Genomic DNA, 12,867 nt, shown 5'->3' on the forward strand with positions numbered 1-12,867 from the left:
TCATGCAGTAATTGGCCTTGTAAAGGTTTGGACACCAAAGTATTTCCAGCTTTATTCAAGTGTATTGTTGTGCTTGGGCTGAGCTTTTTTCTTTATTTTATTCAGTCTCTTTGTCAATCAAGAGTTAATTCACCAGAGTGTGTGAAATCAGTTTTGGTATCAATTTTAGCTAGACAGTTGCCATGTTGAAATTGATGGTAAAATTTGCCAACTGGAAGAGTCTTTCTAGCAGTAAGCTGTTTCTTTGGTTTAAAGAAAAGGGTGTGTTTTTGCATGAAAGAGTCCCTGCTGCTTTCTCTTTGCCTGGAAGCAACAAGAATGATTTTAACAAAATCCCAGAGCTACCAACCACTGTTGGGAGGAAACAGGCACCTCTGTAGGCAGATGATGTTACGTGCTACAAGCTACCATTGCATTTTTCTGCAACAAGAGTGACATGGCAGCAAGTGGGCTTTGCCACCTCTATGGAAAAGTGAGCCTTGCGTTTTGTGATGCAGATTGTCATCATTGTAACCAGCCTGTTGGTTGAATTAGCTGAGCTAGCCCAGGAGTTGGGTGGTTATGTGCTTTCCTAAGGGACGAGCGATCTGAATCGGAGCTCTTGCTCTAAAAAGCAGAGGTTACCAATTCCATTCAGAAAGCTCTACCCGTGGGACCAAGAAACACTGGGAAACTGGGACTTTTTCCTCATTACAACTTTTATTTAAAGAAAAAAACCCTCTGTATCAGATTTTTCAACCATTCTGTCTCTACCCTTCCTGTAAAGAAGAAATAAATAGCCATGGTTATCTGAAAAATTGCAATCAGAGCATCAACCAAAGTGCATTCAAGCAGAATGTTGGTAAACGGGGAGAAATAACACTGAGCACAGGTACCATCTGTACACTAACATTCAAGGAGCTTGGTACAGACTCAATCCTTCCTATGCATCACTCATTAAATGCAAAATTATTTGGACTTGCAAAGGAAGAAGGGAGGGAGGGACAAAGTGTCCTTCGAAAAGGAGTTTAGGGCAATCGGATGTGTCCAGTGTAGTATGGCAGTAATTGAGGTTGGCTTTTTATCCCTAAAACTAGGTTCTGAGCTGGGGCAAAATAAAATTCTCTCTCTTTGCCTGGTTGTGTGCCTGACTTCTGCTGGGGTGGAACAAGCTCTTGACCTATGAATGTTTTGTGTAGACCATCTAGTACTGAGGCAAACCAGTTCTTGGTATATACTGGCAATGACTCAGTCCAATCTGATGAAGACTGAGGTCAGTGAGCTGATTTTAAAAAAAAGTAAACAGTGAGTGTTTGAGGCAGTCAGTTGTGGAAAGTCAGTCTCCAACAGTCACGGAGAATTTCAAGGACCTGCAGCAGTTTTACAACTTGATTTTTTTATCTCTCCTTTTATGCGTTCAGTAAGTCCAAATAAACCCAGTCTGGGCTTTGGGGTGAAGATGTTTCTTACTAATAAAACATGAAAGGTGCACACTGTCTCTTGCCTAATGCCTGGGCTGAAGCCAGTAAGCTATCCTGAATTTGGCACATAGAGGCTTGCCCCTCATTGAATATATACTAGATAGGTGCTGTGGATCTGAGCTACTTGGAAAACCAAAACGTACATCTGTGCAATATTAGTTTATTAAAACAGTACAGTATTTCAGTCCACACATACCAACCTTATCACCAAGGCAATCTGCCATTTTGGTTAGCGAATGCATCTTGCTATGAAATCCAGTAAATCCCCACGCATACATGTCTGCACATACATTTATTCTTGAAACTGCTTCAAGTGTTAGGGCAGTGTTTCAAAATGAGGATGATATCCTTGTTGCTCTGTCATTCAGAAGTCAGAAATTATGTTGTCTTATTCCTTGTGCCTGCTTTCCCCCTTTTTAATTGGTTGCTGTATTTCAGCTAGGTCCTCATTTGCTGTGGATCTCATATAGCTCTTTGGATTTCAGAGCAGCTGATTCTTGCTTGTTTATGCTTGTAAATGCTCATCCAGTTGCTTGATTGGAAAGATAGACCTTTTGACTCGGCCTTAAGAAAAGATGAGTGGCAGCTACTTTCCATTTATTCAAGCACAAGGCTATGAAAGGCACAACTGGGAAGGTGAAAGCACTTGATAAGAAGCCTACACCTTCAACTCCAATTTGCCCAGGGTCCCACTGCTGACCCCTTCCTTGGTGCAGGGTTGTTGAGAAGGAAGATTGTTTGTGCTGCCCTCCTCCTTGCCCTGCTTGGCACGTACAGCTGTAAGTGTGTCTACTTAACTCAGTCTTCCCACCTCTTCCCACTTCTCATTCATATGGAGTGGGCTTGGTGCTTTGCCAAGCCATGTGTGTACCCGCTCAGTCCAGCCAGCAACCTTCCTTGGAAAAAGCGTGGTCTCTTAGTGTGCTGATTCAGCCTCTGGTACTTGTGCCTTACTAAATCTATCAGGAGGAGAAAAGCAAGCTCTTAAATTATAAGATGGGGTGGTTGATTTGTGTTTGTCAAAAGCCTCTGCATCCCGTGGTGTAACTAATGAATGCTCTATCCCCTTCGTGCCCCGCAACCCATGCGACTACCAAACATCTCTGCCAGCATTCCAACAACTTAAAACCTCTAGTACAACAGTTGCTTTGAATGCTAGTTTTTCACCCACCTATAGAACTACAATATAACCACTCTCACCATGTCTCCTATGAGGTGGCTGTTCCTAGTCATTTGCTTTGTCACCTGCTCCCTACCAAGCAGCAAGGGAGAGCTCCCATCACCCCTGTCATGCTCCTGGCATGTGCAGTGCCCTGGCAGCCTCTAAGGGAAGGAAAGGGTCGGTGAGCCCAGAAAGCTGAATCTTAACTTTTAACAGAATTAGTTATTAAATAAAATAAAGTGCATCCAGTAGACAATTCATTGGCTTGCCACACAGCTGCAATATAAGGAAAACAAATGCAAAAGAAAAGTGACCGTTTTCTCTGAAGGGTAGGGATGTGTGTGTAGCTTGCCCTGTCCTTTGGCATAGGACTAGATGGGGGTGACACTGAAACTGTGTGCAGGAAGGGGGGAGTGGTGATGGGGGACCCCCCTTGTGGTGAATGGGTGCTGAAAGGCACAGGGCAGGTGCTGAAAGCCAATCTCATACGAGGTCAAAGAGGGAGGACAAGGCTGTGCTCCTCTTCTCATCCACCACCTTCAGCATGTTATCCTGGCGAAACAAAAGCAGAGACAGTAGCAGGATTATCAGTCTTTGGGGATCGCTGAGCAGTAAGTTAAAAATGTCTGCTGAGTTTCAACGTGACCTTCCTGCATGGCTTGGGCTGCTTGTGAGGTACCAGTGTAGCGTAACCCAGATACCTACCTACCAAATCCATTGGGAACAGCAGGGGGGCTCCAGAGCCCATGGGATAAATCAAATGTACAAATCTGGATGAAACTCTCCCAATCCTCCTCTGGGCTAGACAAAGACTACTGTACTCTCTCCTTTTGTCTTAAGAAGAACAATAATCCTTGCGTGTTTCTGTGTGTGCTTGTACAGTACCTGGAGCAACAAGGGGAGAGTGATTTTGGGTAGGACTTTGTGGCCCTCTGTTGTGAAACCTGGCTTGGGGGTGCAGCACTTATTCATGGAGGATGGGAGGCTGTATTAGCTTTTCTCTGCGTGGAGTGAGCCTGTTGTCCTATAGCTGCCTACAGACTGAGATACTCTGATTTTAATTAGGATTTTTTTTTATTTATTCTCCTGTTGCCAGATGCTTGGGTGTTGCTCAGAATTGCTGAGTGGGTGTTTTTCTGCATCTGTGTTTAAATCCAGATCTGCCTTTGCTGAAGCAGGTTTCAACATGCAAAGCTCACAAAAAAGAGTGGAGGGGGAATATGAAAGGAAAAATGGATTAAATAGCATGAAAGCAGGAGAGGCGATAGTAAGCTTTGGTTGCATTAAAAAGCAAAGACCTAAGGGAATCATTTAAGAACCCAGCCATGGATATCTGATAAGAAGTTGCACTGAAATCATACCCAAGGTATTGAAATAATCAGTGCTATGTAGAGCTAAGAGGAGAGTCCAGGACTGTTGCTGGAGACATCTTTCACTGTCCTCTATCTGTACGATGGTCGATATTGGCTGTATTTTACTCCCAAGGGGGTGCTTAGTGCTCTAGCAGCACACTCCTGGGCTTGAACACTGTTTGGGAGGGCCAGGAAGCAGATTTTCAGAGTTGTGTTTGGTAGCCTAAATACTGTAAAATATTTATTTTACAAGCCTGAACTGACTCCAGAGCTAGCTCTAGTGTTAATCTATTTTATTATCAATACTTCTGAAACTCGCTTAGACAACCTTCTGCTTTTTAGTGCTGCTAGAGAATTCTCTTTCCTGTTCTGCAGTATTATCATTTCAATACAGCCACTTTCTTTCTGTGCATTAGTGAATCTTTATAGCCAAGACCCTGGTTTGCTTTGAAGTCATTACTTCTCTTAGCAATTAGACACAGTGAACAGCATTTCTCTCATTTCACACTGTATCTTCTTTTGCTTGTGTAATTCAGGGGATGGTCAGAGATTTAGCAAGCACTAAATGCGCTAGTGTGACATTCCCTTGGTTGGAGTTCTTACCGTTGTGACTCAAGGCTCTGGAGAGCATTGCGGCTGCGTGCTGCCTTTGGCTCTCCTATCAGCAACAAGGGGATGCAGTGCCAAATTTGACTCTATTTGTCACTGTCATGTGAGAGGATTAAATGCAGATTGCTGATGGTCTGTCTCAAAGGACCCAATGTGCCTCCTATTTCCCAACCTGACAGAGTTTGGCTGGACTCGGGAAGTCACTGGGATGACTTTGACAGCCAAGCCAACAACAGATCATTGTAGGACCTACTGGTTAAATTTAATGTCATGAGGATGGATGCACATGAAGTGCCTGAAGACTGCAGCTGAAAGTAGCTAAAGAAGTTTTGTCTGATCACTCCTGGGGCAAGACCAGAGTCCCCAGAGACAATTTGGTTCTATCAGTGGCCGAATCAGCCAGGCAGTCTTGTGAAACACCACGAGGCAAACTCAGACATGATGTGAATAGACCATTTGTTAGACATCCTTACACCAGATTTCCTTATTTAGCTTTTTAAAAACAGATATTTAGCAGCTGTTCCTACATACTGTAAGGCCAGAAAGAGACAATTAAGATCATGAGGCATGTCCTCCTACCCAGCACAGGCCATAGGAYTTCTCTGAATGAATTCCCATTTGAACTACAACCCATTTTTAAAGAAAAAAAAGATCCTAATCCTGTCTCTAGATTTGCCAGTGGTAGGAAATTTATCACTGCAACCCTTGATGAGCTTAAATATTTAAAGACAGCCTTTGGTGGTCATTTGCGTTGGAATGGTTTAAGACACTGTCACTCTCTACAGTCTACCTGTCCCTTCGCAAAAGACTATCTTCTCAACAGCAGAGCTGACGGAAAGAAAGATGTGCCTGTGCCCCTTGCATGGCAGACCACAATGCAGTATATTTATCTCTCTTTTCATCTGGGGTTACATTGAGACCCTAGGGTTAACACTGAGCCTGGCAGCTGAGGTATGGGTATGTGCTCCCTTCTGCCAGCTCTGCTATAACAGCAGTAACCACAGGCTATAAGGCAGGGTGAGTAGCTTCATTTTTAATGTTTAGAATGGCAAAAGCTTGTCTGTCAGAGCCCTAAATTACATTTGGCCTTGTTGCACTTCAGTAAGTAGCTATAAGGACATATAGGTGCTCTAATGACTAGCTTTAGTCTGTGACTAAATGTGTTAACAGCTTGTAATAATAGTTTCTTCTTTCCACAAGTCACCATGGCAAACCAAAGAAGAGAGAGAAGCTCTTCCAAAGCACCTGAGAGATTGAGGAGTACAGTGCCCACATTTCCAGATGGGATGTGTACCCTGATTCTTTTGGGTGTCAGTGAAAGCATTTGCTACTGACGTAGGAGCATACGCACCTTTCTCATCAAACTCAGCCTGTTGCTATCATAGACGTGTCACCTAACCCTGCCAGAAATATGCTGATCAGGCCAACCGTAAAGGTGGCAAGAGTCCCTGCTTCAACCACAGAACTGTTCCAGATTTTCTCTCCTTTGACCATTAGCAACCTTTTTCTAATTTTCTCATATTTATTCATGGGCTTCTTCAATACACTGATTCTTGTGCCAGCATTATTTTCTGGCTTGAATGATCTCCTCCCTCCTTGGTGTTTATTACCCCACTGTATTTACAGAGATCACAGTTCTATCATTCTGGCATTCATTTTGCTAGACTAAATAACCATTCCCTGAACATCCCTTGAGTCCTTCTCTATGTTTCTTCTGTCCGAGTCATTACTCTGGAACCATTCTCACATAATCCCTGTGTCCTCTGATGTTAATAGTATTTTCCCATGTGGCACCATGCAAAAGACTTTCCATAACTCTGATGATAGTTACTGCAATAAGTCCTGTATTAAGTCATTGCACTCCCTAATTCTGCATGAGGACTAAAACTCTTCTGTTTGATGGTACATGGTGCTAAGTCATGCTCTGGGGGGCTGAAGTGCTCGTAGCGTGATGGTGAGCTCCAGAGCTGGGTGGTATTATCAAGGCTTAGCTCAGGGCTGCCAGCATTCAAGTAAGCAGGGATGCATCCAGGCCATGCAGGAGGTGGTGTGGGCTGCAGGGAGGACCAATGAGGCTGATGCTATTCAAGTCAAGCCCTTGAGACCTCAGCCTGCCAATCCTAAGCCAACTTTCAAGACACAATGGCAGATGTTATCTTCTCATCTTTTCTGAGCCTTGAGGAAACTGGTATGTTCTTCAGTAGCTCCATAACTGTATTGAGGAGTGTTGGTTTCTGCTTGTACTGCTTTCTGCAGCAAACTTTAGCACTGGTTTGCATCAGAAAACTGACCTCTTCTGACCTCCTCAATCCTGCGGCACACAGGCCCTGCCTGCCCCACTCCTGTTTACGTCAGCCAGAGCTGCAAGGTCAGATCCCTGGAGTTGCTTTGGAAATTTACCCCCAGCTGCATTTTCTCTAAAGATTGATTTTCTCAGGAGAATTCGGGGAAAAGCTTCTGTGGTTTTCGTGTATCGTTTACTTCTCTGGGACTTGCTGGACATTCTCCAGGGATTCCAGGCCTTCACTTTGGGTAAATATTTATTCCTTGTTATTTGAAGCAAAGGATGAAAGCCCCACCATGCTCTCTGCACAGCATCTCCAAGTGGTTTGAAGGTGCAGGATTTTTTTAGTACCATAAATAGGCATTAGCAGTTGAAGCTGTGAAACCCACATGGTGGCTGCTCATTGCAAGGAGCTACTGTTCTGTGGAAACAGATGGACAGTGTCTGCGGTGGGGAGTGAAATCTGAACATGAATGGGAGTGGGACATGTGTCCAACAAAGCAGGGCAGGGGCAGGTGGACAGAATATTATCACTGATTACTGGTGATTACTGCTGCTACAAATATCTGCCATGCTTTGGGCCATGTGAGATCCTGATATGGAGGGCATGTACCTGACATCAGGTGAAGTGACCTGGTACACAATTTTCCACTTGATGGAAATTCCACAATATAAATTGTTTTAATGAAATTATATTTTAAAAATCCTGTTGGGGTTGTATGTTGCAAAATCATACCACCTGTTTCTGGGCTGATTTTCCAGAAATTGCACTGTATCAAAACTGAATCACCAGTATTTCAAAACATAACATTAAAAATTTCTGTTTTGAAAAGGTTTAATGAGGGCTCCAGTTTGTGTTTTATAAAATATGAAATGTCAAAGCAGACACATTTCTGGTACTTGCTTTGCTTTTGTCAAATCTCTACTTTCACAGAAAAAAAAATCTCACGGGAAAGTTACTGATCACATCCTGACAGGAACTTATTAACCAGTCTCGATAACCCGTGCCAGTGTAATCCGCCAAATGCTTCTTAAGGCAATGAGATATGACCGCATATCTCATGGGGGTCCCGGTTACATTAATCACCTTCCTGTTTTGCTACTGCGCTTTCTGTTGTCCGAGACAGTAGGTATTCAGACTCCATTTGTATCATTTGAACTCTCCTACGCAAACTTCTCTCATGTTTTCTGCCAGGCACTTCAGGTCATGGTGCTTTTTGTTTAAATTCTAGGCCTCTCCGGCACAGCACGGAAGCTGATGCGTGATATGCAGCACACTATCGGTTTAACCTGATTGAATTGCCTGGTATAATGCCCACTGGTTACACGGACACAGAACACAGGAAAGGTTTCCTGCTGGGACATGGCAGGATTTACCAAGAGAGAGCTGCTCAGTACCTTCTGGAGGCTTGCATAACAACAACCCGTTTGCCTTGACACGTGAAGTCCTGCATCTACAGAGAACTTGCGTTACTGTTGTTCACACACAACAGGGTGAAAAACGCCCCCTCTTTCCCCTGCTGCAAAGGGATAATTTTGTAATTGTGTCGGCCTGACGTCAGATCAATACCATTGGGCATGGACGTCAGCAACTCAGTGTAAGCATAAACTGTTAAAAACTATATGTGAGTTACCAGCCCACAGCCTCTTAACTGGATTATGGGCCTAAGGACTACCTGTTCCTTAAAGGAACTACTAAGGACTACCTGTTCCTTAAAGATTATACTCAAGTGGTGAGAGGAGGCAAATAATTAAGGTGGTTTGGGCATCTGAATTCATGGTACTAGACACCAGAGGAATAATCAAACTTTTAATTTTGCATTCTAACCAAAAGGGGAAAAGTGCAGGTCTTTTTTTAACGCTTGATCTTACTGCTCTTTCAGCTTCCTGAACGATGCTCTTTTCCCGGTTCCTGCTAAACCTAGCTTTGCCAGATAACGCTGCACTTTTTAGCAGACATAACTGAGAAGGGYGGAATCACTGATACGCCGCGTGCGGTTAAGTTCATGATAGCATGGAGGTTGTATTTTCTCTCTGGTAGGAGTTATGTCTGGAACAGGGGCCGCAACTTGCTTGTTGGTACCACCCAGCATGTCAGGGCAGGGAAGCAGTCCTTGCCCGGCATCTACAGCTGCAGAGTCTTCAGGCTCAGAGTGGCTGACAGCTCTGTTCCCTGACTGTCCAAACACTAATCCCCTTGTTGGCAAAGCTGGAATAAACCCTTTAGCTGATGTACCAGTGTTTCTGTCAAGGACAATAACACCTATTTAAGTCTCTTTGTGGGCCATATGCGATGGCTTTGTTGAATACAGGTGTCCGGTGGGTTGCATTTTGGGGAATCCTTGTCCTAAAGCATCATTTGTAGTCAGCTACAAGCATGTGGTTCAATAAGCCAGAAAAGAGACAATCCTGCCAAGGGTCTGAATGCACCTCACATGGGTGCAGTCCTGAGGGATCTGGTTCCAAAGAGCTGCTTCTCAGGCACGGATATTTTCGGGGAATTAAAGAGGTTCCCCTATTAACTGAGTCCAGTGTGGTCTGAGGCTACCCCAAACTCTCCATTTAGATTTGAAACTACAGCCTCCTTTGCTTCTTAAGTCTTTATGAACATCACACTTTTTAAAAGGTATCTCACACCTGGACACTTGCCTTGAAAATCTCAGCCCAGGCTTCGCTATAAAATCTGTTGCATTCTTGTGGCATTTCTGTCCCACAGCATTTAAAACTATAGTGACCCACTTGCCCATAATATTAAATGCCTGGAGATACAATGGTCTTACAGATCCACAGCTTTTTGTAACTGCATGTGAATGTTGTTCGATAAAATGTAAATTGCATTTTGCTACAAATTAAAGACGGTCTCTCTCTCTTTTTTTTTTTTTTTTTTCCCAGAAACTTTGGTAGATTATTAGGACTATTAGCTGTTTTCTGAAAACTAGTGGGCCTACTTTCCAAGAAACTCAGCAAGACTCTGCACACACACATATAACACACAAAGCCCAATTTCTGCCTTAAGAGCCTTTCCCACTGCAAACAGGCAAGATGTCCTTTTCCTTTTCTCTTTGCAAAAATACTTGTTTTGGGCATCTGCTGGCAAAGTAAACCCCCAAAGTATAATGTTCCTGTGAAATAACATTTCAGGGAGAATTATATGAAAATAAAGCAGAGCTTTGCAGCATTTTATAAATACTGTGGTCTGCAAGTTAGGTCTGTAGAGCACTAGGAAACAGAAGCCAAGGGAGAAGGGAAGTGACTGTAACCAGCCTGTGGTTATTTATGACTGCCATCTGTGTCATTATGCAGCCTGTCATGTTGATTTGGGAACTTTAAAGCAACAGCAGGAATAGACACGAGACCTTTTCACTCCAAACACTCTGACGACTTAACCGACTTGAGTCAAATGAGCTTTTGCTTTTCTTGTTGTTGTTGTTGTTGTCGTTGTTGCTGTTTTGTTGCTCCTAGGAGCTCTGCTGTCAAGCGACACAGATGAACTGTTCTGGTTGTGCTGAGCTAGTGCTAGAAAAATCCAGGTCTTGCATTTCTTCCCTACAGAGGGATGTTCCTGACAGACTGGACACAGAGAGCAGACAGTTAAGGATGGGACCCTCTGTCTTCCTCTTGGCTTTCCCCATCACGAATAAATCGTGGCAGAATTCACACTGACTGCAAATGATCCTGTTTGGGAAACTCAACCAGATAAGGGAATGTCACTGGTGCGAAGGGAAAGGGCTGAGTGCATCGGGATGACTTCAGTGGATAGCAAGTGACAGTGATGCCCTACAACATCATTAAAAACTAACAGCCAAGCAGCAATCACTGAACTCATTCCCTAAATGCTATTGGAGTCAATGGAATGAAAAACCTAAGAGGAGAAACCCCTTGCTGAGACAGAGGACACAGAAATTGCTGCACTGGCTCAGCCCGGCACCTCCACAGTGCCCTGCCAGTGAGAAAGTCAGAGGCTTCAGAAGAAAGTGCAAGAAACCTTCAGACAAAACAGTTACAGACCAGTTTGCCCAGAGAGGTTATGCCATTATGGCTAGGTCGTGAATTAGCGATTCACGATTGCTCTGAAACATGAAGGACAGAAAAGAATGAAAATACATCCTCTTAATGTAAGATTTGAGGTAGCTGTGCCTATTCCTGTGATCCCAGCGTAGGTTGGCACTGCTATCGGGAAAGGTGGGAACATCTTTTGGTTGACTCTCCCTAGTGACCTGCCATCCATATCCTGCACAGGGCTCCCCTGAAATTTGAAGCATCTCCTAGACATACGAGAGAKAACAAGAAAAGGAAAGCATCTTGCTATAATCCGTCTGCATCTGATGCCGGATGTATCTGATGCTGAGTGCATAATTTGAGCACACCTGGAAATTCAGCTTGAACTATTTGGGAAAGAGATGGAAGTGAGGCACAGAAATGCTGTCCAAGGCGGCATGATCAGGAAAGTGAAAAAGGGCATTGCAGAGAGGAAGGCAGATGAGGACGGAGGGGAGGGCAGGAAGGATGAGATGAAGTTGTAAAGGGGAAATACCAGGGATGAGACGGGACTGAGGGGGGGTGTCAGCAGTCTAGGGACATCTGTTAACCCCTCATTTGCCCCTTCTGTACCTTGCCTTTCCCAAAACAAAAGGATATGTTTATATATGTTTATATTAAGCCTGCCTTAATGACTTCACAGAATAGTGATGGAGTAAAAAGCTAGGCTGAAATGGACTCAGAGTCCTAGTACCATTTGCCCCAATGAAAATGGGCTACTCTAATTTATTTCCTCTTAACTGGTGTCTAATGACTACTTTTCTCACCCAAGATAACTTAAATTCCTTCATCCTCTACTCTGGGGATTTTTGATAGAATGGTAGATTTTGGAGAGGCCTGGCCCAGCCTGTGAGCTGTGCTGCCCTGTCCTGCTTTGTGCATCCAGGTGTTTCTTCACATTTTTCTAAATACTGTTGAAATTAATTTCCCTTACTTCAAGGAATTTTCGTTCCAGTACAGAACCAGCTCCTGCTGGTTCCTGGTGTTTTGTCTTTTTTCAATAGCTGTAACGCTTGCGCTTCTCCATGCCTTTTGTATAGAATTGGATTATAGTGAAAGTCTTTTTGTTAGCAGCTTAACCATTTCATCCTTAAGCTCCTTTGCACCTCTGAGATGAATACTAAGTGAAAGCTGGCGACAAGCTGCTGGTTAGGGTCTGAGGCAAAGCCTGCTGGAATCAGGGAAAGGTGCTTGGCGAGAGCAATCTGGGCAGCTAATTGCCTGAAGTGCTTACTTAGGCATGTAGTTGCAGTCTCTCTATTTAAAGGATACAGACAGGAGTATCCTGAGAGCAATTCAGGTCTTAGGCAGGCTGAATTGCGTTCTGCAAGTGCCCATCTCTCTCCTTTGACGGGAGACAAAGGCCAGATGACTGCTCTAAAGTTTGGTGCCTCTGTGCGGGGCCTGAGTTAGGTCCTTACTGCCTAAACTGGCGGTAGGATCACATCCTGATTTATCGCTCTGATCTAGTACCTGTGGGTTTGATATCCTGATCTTCGACATTGTCATTACAGCCTGGAAAGAACAGTTTGAGAAAAAGTAACTGCCAAAGTGTCCCTACACTCTCTCTTTGCCCCTCCTCCTAATTTCTGCTTTACTTTTCTGCCTGTTATATTTTATGATCCTTTTTCTTGGCTTTCCTTGTTTTGGATTTCCCTGTCTGGAAGAAACTTCTTAGCTTGGGTAAAACCTGGAGCTTTGTTGCATAACCAGATCTGCTCTTCCTCCTTTCTGTTTGGATCGTAGGCCTTTTTGACAGGAAGCATCTCATCACAGAATCACAGAATGGTTGAAGTTGGAAGGGACCTCTGAAGATCATCTAGTCCAAACCCCCTGCTCAAGCAGGGTCACCTTTGTATTAATACACTGCCTTGCACATTAGTGTTGCCACACACCTTCAAGGTAATTCAAGGTTTAGCATTCACACATCTTGTGCTGGAGAGGGAATCCTATGTGCAGACA

General features: G+C 43.9%; 1 protein-coding gene across 3 annotated transcripts in view; it reads right to left on the minus strand.

Annotated features, from left to right (window-relative positions):
* Window positions 1-703: 703 nt before the first annotated feature.
* CCDC9B (coiled-coil domain containing 9B) overlaps window positions 704-12,867 on the minus strand; it is a 47,907-nt gene continuing 35,743 nt past the window's right edge. For 2 of the 3 annotated variants that reach the window (XM_026073163.1, XM_026073161.1), the window contains one exon: window positions 704-3,174. The gene's annotated coding sequence lies outside the window, so the exon portion shown is untranslated. The remainder of the gene's footprint in view (window positions 3,175-12,867) is intronic. The other variant, XM_026073162.1, reaches the window with a different exon arrangement.

The sequence above is a fragment of the Apteryx rowi genome, unplaced genomic scaffold, assembly GCF_003343035.1.
Source record: "Apteryx rowi isolate R43461 unplaced genomic scaffold, aptRow1 scaffold_363, whole genome shotgun sequence".
Lineage (NCBI taxonomy): Eukaryota > Metazoa > Chordata > Aves > Apterygiformes > Apterygidae > Apteryx > Apteryx rowi.